Source organism: Arachis hypogaea, chromosome 15 (assembly GCF_003086295.3).
Source record: "Arachis hypogaea cultivar Tifrunner chromosome 15, arahy.Tifrunner.gnm2.J5K5, whole genome shotgun sequence".
Classification (NCBI taxonomy): domain Eukaryota; kingdom Viridiplantae; phylum Streptophyta; class Magnoliopsida; order Fabales; family Fabaceae; genus Arachis; species Arachis hypogaea.
Window position 1 is genome coordinate 18,931,737 of NC_092050.1, and position 6,689 is coordinate 18,938,425.

The window sequence follows — 6,689 nt, forward strand, 5'->3', positions numbered from 1 at the left end:
ACTCAGCTTTTGAGGAGGAAAGAACTTGGCTAAGAAAGCCTTGACCAGCTTATCCCAAGAGTTCAGGCTATCCTTAGGTTGAGAGTCCAACCATATTCTAGCTCTGTCTCTTACAGCAAACGGGAAAAGCATGAGCCTGTAGACTTCAGGATCTACTCCATTAGTCTTAACAGTATCACATATCTGCAAGAATTCAGTTAAGAACTGAAAAGGATCTTCAGATGGAAGTCCATGAAACTTGCAGTTCTGCTGCATCAGAGAAACTAATTGAGGTTTCAGCTCAAAGTTGTTTGCTCCAATGGCAGGGATGGAGATGCTTCTTCCATGTAAATTGGAATTGGGTGCAGTAAAGTCACCAAGCATCCTCCTTGCATTATTATTATTTTCGGCTGCCATATCCTCTTCTTGTTCGAAAATTCCTGTAAGGTTGTCTCTGGATTATTGTATTTTAGCTTCTCTTAGTTTCCTTTTTAGAGTCCTTTCAGGTTCAGGATCTGCTTCAACAAGAATGTTCTTGTCCTTGCTCCTGCTCATATGACAAAGAAGGGAATAACAAAGAAAATATGGAATCCTCTATGTCGCAGTATAGAGATTCCTTTGTGTGAGTAGAAGAAGAAAAGAATGTAATGTAAAGAAAGAGAAGGGAGGAGAATCCAAACACAAGGGTGAGGGGAGCAGAGATATGAGATGAAGAGAAGTGTTAGTAAATGAATAATAAATAGAAGGAGATGAGATGAAGAAGTTTTCAAAAATAAATTTTGAAAAAGAGTTAATGATTTTCGAAAATTAAGATAAAATTAAAATTAAAATTAAAAATTGAAACAATTAATTAATTAAAAAGAATTTTTGAAAAAGAGGGAGGTATTTTCGAAAGTTAGAGAGGGATAGTAAGTTAGGTAGTTTTGAAAGAGATAAGAATCAAACAAAAAGTTAATTAGTTAGTTGAAACAAATTTTGAAAATCAAATTTTAAAAGATAAGAAGATAAGAAGTTAGAAAATATATTTTAAAATCAAATTTTTGAAAAAGATATGATATGAAGAGATATGATTAAAAAGATATGATTGAAAAGATATGATTGAAATTAGTTTTGAAAAAGATTTGATTTTTAAAATCACAATTAATGACTTGATTCACAAGAAATCACAAGATATGATTCTAGAACTTAAAGTTTGAATCTTTCTTAACAAGCAAGTAACAAACTTGAAATTTTTGAATCAAAACATTAATTGTTGATGATATTTTCGAAAATATGATATAAAATTAAGAAAAAGATTTAAAAAAAATATTTTTAAAATTTTCGAAAATAAATAAGAAAAATGAAAAAGATTTGATTTTTGCAAAAGATTTTGAAAAAGATAAGATTTTTAAATTAAAAATTTGATTTGACTCATAAGAAACAACTAAATTTTAAAAAGTTTTGAAAAAGTCAACTCAAATTTTTGAATTTATGAGGAGAAAAAGGGGAAGATATTTTTTATTTTTGAATTTTTAATGATGAAAGAGAAAAACACAAAATTGACTCAATGCATGAAAATTTTGGATCAAAACATGTGATGAATGCAAGAACACTATGAATGTCAAGATGAACACCAAAAACACTATGAATGTCAAGATGAACATCAAGAACTTATTTTTGAAAAAAATTTTCAAGAAAAGAAAACATGCAAGACACCAAACTTAGAAATTTTTCATGTATAGACACTATGAATGCAAGAATACATATGAAAAACAAGAAAAGACACAAAACAAGAAAATATGAAGATCAAACAAGAAGACTGGCCAAGAACAACTTGAAGATCATGAAGAACACTATGAATGCATGAATTTTTGAAAAAATGCATAAAGAATTTTTTTTAGAAAAATACAATTGACACCAAACTTAAAAAGTGACTCAAGACTCAAACAAGAAACACAAAATATTTTTGGTTTTTATGATTTTATAAAAAAATTTTTATTTTTCGAAAATTAATGTGAAAAGGAAAAATAAGGATTCCAAAATTTTTAATATGAATTCCAGGAATCTTGTGCTCTTTTGTCTAAAGCTCCAATCTGTGGGTTAGACATGGCTAAATAGCCAGCCAAGCTTTAGTATGCTATTACATGCATTGAAGTGATTAGTTGAATCCTCAGTCCAAAGGAATTTGGACATGGCTTTACAGCCAGCCAGGATTCTACATGCTTCATGAAACTCTAGAATTCATTCTTAAAAGTTTTGAATAATTTTCGAAAACAAAAGGAAAAATATATTTTTTTTCGAATATTAATTGGTAAAAACGAAAAAGAAGAAAATATTTTTTTTTGAAAAAAAATTTTTTTTGAAAACTTTTTGAAAATAAAATAAGAAGAAAATTACCCAATCTGAGCAACACAATGAACCGTCAGTTGTCCAAACTCAAACAATCCCCGGCAACGGCGCCAAAAACTTGGTATGCGAAATTGTGATCCCTGAGGTTGTAAAATTTGTTGTTCGTTCTCTCCCTGGCAATGGCGCCAATAACTGGTGCACCATACCATGGTCCAAACATAACTTCACAACTTCGCACAACCAACCAGCAAGTGCACTGGGTCGTCCAAGTAATAAAACCTTACGTGAGTAAGGGTCGATCCCACGGAGATTGTTGGTATGAAGCAAGCTATGGTCATCTTGTATATCTCAGTTAGGCGGATATCAAATGGTTATGGAGTTTTCGAATAATAATAATAAATAAACAGAAAGTAAAGATAAAAATACTCGTGCATATCATTGGTGAAAATTTCAGATAAGCGTATAGAGATGCTTTCATTCCTCTGAATCTCTGCTTTCCCGCTGTCTTCATCCAATCAGTCTTACTCCTTTCCATGGCAAGCTTTTTGTAAGGGCATCACCGTTGTCAATGGCTACATCCCGTCCTCTCTTGTGAAAATGGTCCAAATGCTCTGTCACGGCATGGCTAATCATCTGGAGGTTCTCGATCATACTGGAATAGGATTCACCCTCCTTTTTGCGTCTGTCACTATGCCCAGCACTCGCGAGTTTGAAGTTCGTCACAGCCATCCCTTCCCAGATCCTACTCGGAATACCACAGACAAGGTTTAGACTTTCCGGATCTCAGAAATGGCCATCCATGGGTTCTAACTTATACCACGAAGATACTAATAACTCGGACTCGGTCCCCTGTATTAGATATCCAAGAGATATTCATTCTAGCTTGTTTTCATGTAGAACGGAAGTGTTTGTCAGGCACGCGTTCATAAGTGAGAATGATGATGAGCGTCACATAATCATCACATTCATCATGTTCTTGGGTGCGAATGGATATCTTAGAAGCGGAATAAGTTGAATTGAATATAAAACAGTTGGACTTTGCATTAAATCATGAGGAACAGCAGAGCTCCACACCTTAATCTATGGAGTGCAGAAACTCTACCGTTGAAAATACATAAGTGATGAAGGTCCAGGCATGGCCGAATGGCCAGCCCCCAAACGTGATCAATATGATCCTAAGTTGAACTAAAAATCATAAGATGTAAATACAATAGTAAAAAGTCCTATTTATACTAGACTAGCTACTAGAGTTTACAGAAGTAAGTAATTGATGCATAAATCCAATTCCGGGGCCCACTTGGTGTGTGCTTGGGCTGAGCTTGAAGTTTACACGTGGAGAGGTCATTCTTGGAGTTGAACGCCAGTTTGTAACGTGTTTTTGGCGTTCAACTCTGGTTCGTGACGTGTTTCTGGCGTTTAACTCCAGACTGCAGCGTAGAACTGGCGTTCAACGCCCTTTTGCGTCATCTAAACTCGGCCAAAGTATGGATTATTATATATTTCTGGAAAGCCCTGGATGTCTATTTTCCAACGCCGTTGAGAGCGCGCCATTTGGAGTTCTGTAGCTCCAGAAAATCCACTTTGAGTGCAGGGAGGTCAGAATCCAACAGCATCAGCAGTCCTTCTTCAACCTCTGAATCTGATTTTTGCTCAAGTCCCTCAATTTCAGCCAGAAAATACCTGAAATCACAGAAAAACACACAAACTCATAGTAAAGTCCAGAAATGTGAATTTAACATAAAAACTAATAAAAATATCCCTAAAAGTAACTAGATCCTACTAAAAATATACTAAAAACAATGCCAAAAAGCGTATAAATTATCCGCTCATCAACTGCCCATTCTGCTATCCTTACTGGCGTTTAAACGCCAGTAAGCCTGTCCTCCAAGGTGTGCTGTTTTTTATTTTGCTTTAATTCTGCAACTGTTTTTATGACTTCACATGATCATCAACCTAAAGAAAACATAAAATGACAATGGAATATAAATAAATATAATTAAATAACATTCGGTTACCTCCCAATAAGCGCTTCTTTAATGTCAATAGCTTGACAGTGAGCTCTTAGAGAGCTTCACATAGACTCAAAGCTTAATGGTGGCCTCCCAACATCAATCTTAGAAGTTGAGTGTGGGGGCTCTGTTTGACTCTGTATTGAGAGAAGCTTTTCATGCTTTCTCTCCATGGTTACAGAAGAAGATCCTTGAGCCTTAAACACAAGGTAGTCCTCATTCAATTGAAGGACTAGCTCTCCTCTGTCCACATCAATCACAGCTCTTGCTGTGGCTAGAAAGGGTCTTCCAAGGATAATGGATTCATCCTTATCCTTCCCAGTGTCTAGGATTATGAAATCAGCAGGGATGTACAGGCCTTCAACCTTCACTAAGACATCATCTACAAGTCCATAAGCCTATTTCATTGATTTGTCTGCCATCTCTACTGAGATTCTTGTAGCTTATACCTCAAAGATCCCCAGTTTCTCCATTACAGAGAGTGGCATGAGGTTTATTCCTGACCCCAGGTCACATAGAGCCTTCTTAAAGGTTATGGTGCTTATGGTACAAGGTATTAAGAACCTTCCGGGATCTGGTTTCTTCTGAGGTAATTTCTATTGAACCAAGGCATTTAGTTTATTGATGAGCAATGGGGGTTCATCCTCCCAAGTCTCATTACCAAATAACTTGGCATTCAGCTTCATGATTGCTCCTAGATACTGAGCAACTTGTTCTTCAACAATATCTTCATCCTCTTCAGAGGAAGAATATTCATCAGAGCTCATGAATGGAAACAGTAAGTTCAGTGGAATCTCTATGGTCTCTGTATGAGCCATAGATTCCTTTGGTTCCTCAATAGGGAACTCCTTAGTGGTCAGTGGACGTCCATTGAGGTCTTTCTCACTGGAAATCACTGCCTCTTCCTCCTCTATAGGTTCGGCCATGTTGGGTATATTGATGGCCTTGCACTCTCTCTTTGGATTCTCTTCTGTATTGCTTGGGAGAGTATTAGGAGGGATTTCAGTAACTCTTTTACTCAGTTGACCCACTTGTACCTCCAAATTTCTGATGGAGGACCTTGTTTTAGTCATGAAATTGAGAGTGGTCTTAGATAGATCAGAGATTATGGTTGCTAAGTCAGAGAGGCTCTGCTTAGAATTCTCTATCTATTGCTCAGAAGATGATGGAAAAAGCTTGCTATTTCCAAACCTATTTCTCCCACCATTACTATTATTGAAGCCTTGATTAGGCTTCTGCTGATCCTTTCATGAGAAATTTGGATGATTTCTCCATGAAGGATTATAGGTGTTTCTATAGGATTCTCCCATGTAATTCACCTCTTCCATTGCAGGATTCTCAGGGTCATAAGCTTCTTCTTCAGAGGAAGCTTCTTTAGTACTGCCGGATGCAGCTTGCATTCCAGTCAGATTCTGAGAAATCATATTGACTTGCTGAGTCAATATTTTATTCTGAGCCAATATTGCATTTAGAGTATCAATCTCAAGAAATCCTTTCTTCTGAGTCATCCCATTATTCACAGAATTTCTTTCAGAAGTATACATGAACTGGTTATTTGCAACTATTTTAATGAGTTTTTGGGCTTCTGCAGGCGTCTTCTTCATATGAAGGGATCCACCAGCAGAGTGGTCCAATGACATCTTGGACAATTCAGACAGACCATCATAAAATATACATAAGATGCTCCATTCTGAAAGCATGTCAGAAGGACACGTTCTGATCAATTGCTTGTATCTTTCCCAAGCTTCATAGAGGGATTCACCTTCCTTCTGTCTGAAGGTTTGGACTTCCACTCTAAGCTTGCTCAACTTTTGAGGTGGAAAGAATTTGGCCAAGAAAGCATTGACCAACTTTTCCCAAGAGTTCAGGCTTTCTTTAGGTTGTGAGTCCAACCGTGTCCTAGCTCTGTCTCTTACGGCAAAAGGAAAAAGCATAAGTCTGTAGACCTCAGGATTAACCCCATTGGTCTTAACAGTATCACAGATTTTCAAGAATTCAGCTAAGAACTGATGAGGATCTTCCAATGGAAGTCCATGAAACTTGCAAATCTACTGCATTAGAGAAACCAATTGAGGCTTAAGCTCAAAGTTGTTTGCTCCAATTGCAGAAATTGAGATGCTTCTTCCATAGAAGTCAGAAGTTGGTGCAGTAAAGTCACCAAGCATCTTCCTTGCATCTCCACCATTGTTGTTATTTCGGCTGCCATGTCTTCTTCTTTTTCGAAAATTTCTGTAAGGTCCTCTCCAAAGTGTTATGCTTTAGCTTCTCTTAGCTTCCTCTTTAGAGTCCTTTCAGGTTCAGGATCAGTTTCAACAAGAATGTCCTTATCCTTGTTCCTGCTCATATGAAAAAGAAGAGAACAGAAAAGAAAAG

General features: G+C 36.6%; 1 non-coding gene across 1 annotated transcript; it reads left to right on the plus strand.

Moving 5' to 3' along the window:
• Positions 1–6,010: 6,010 nt before the first annotated feature.
• On the plus strand, positions 6,011–6,118 carry LOC112753093 (small nucleolar RNA R71). Its single transcript, XR_003177492.1, has one exon. It is a non-coding gene; the product is annotated as a small nucleolar RNA R71 (small nucleolar RNA).
• Positions 6,119–6,689: the final 571 nt, after the last annotated feature.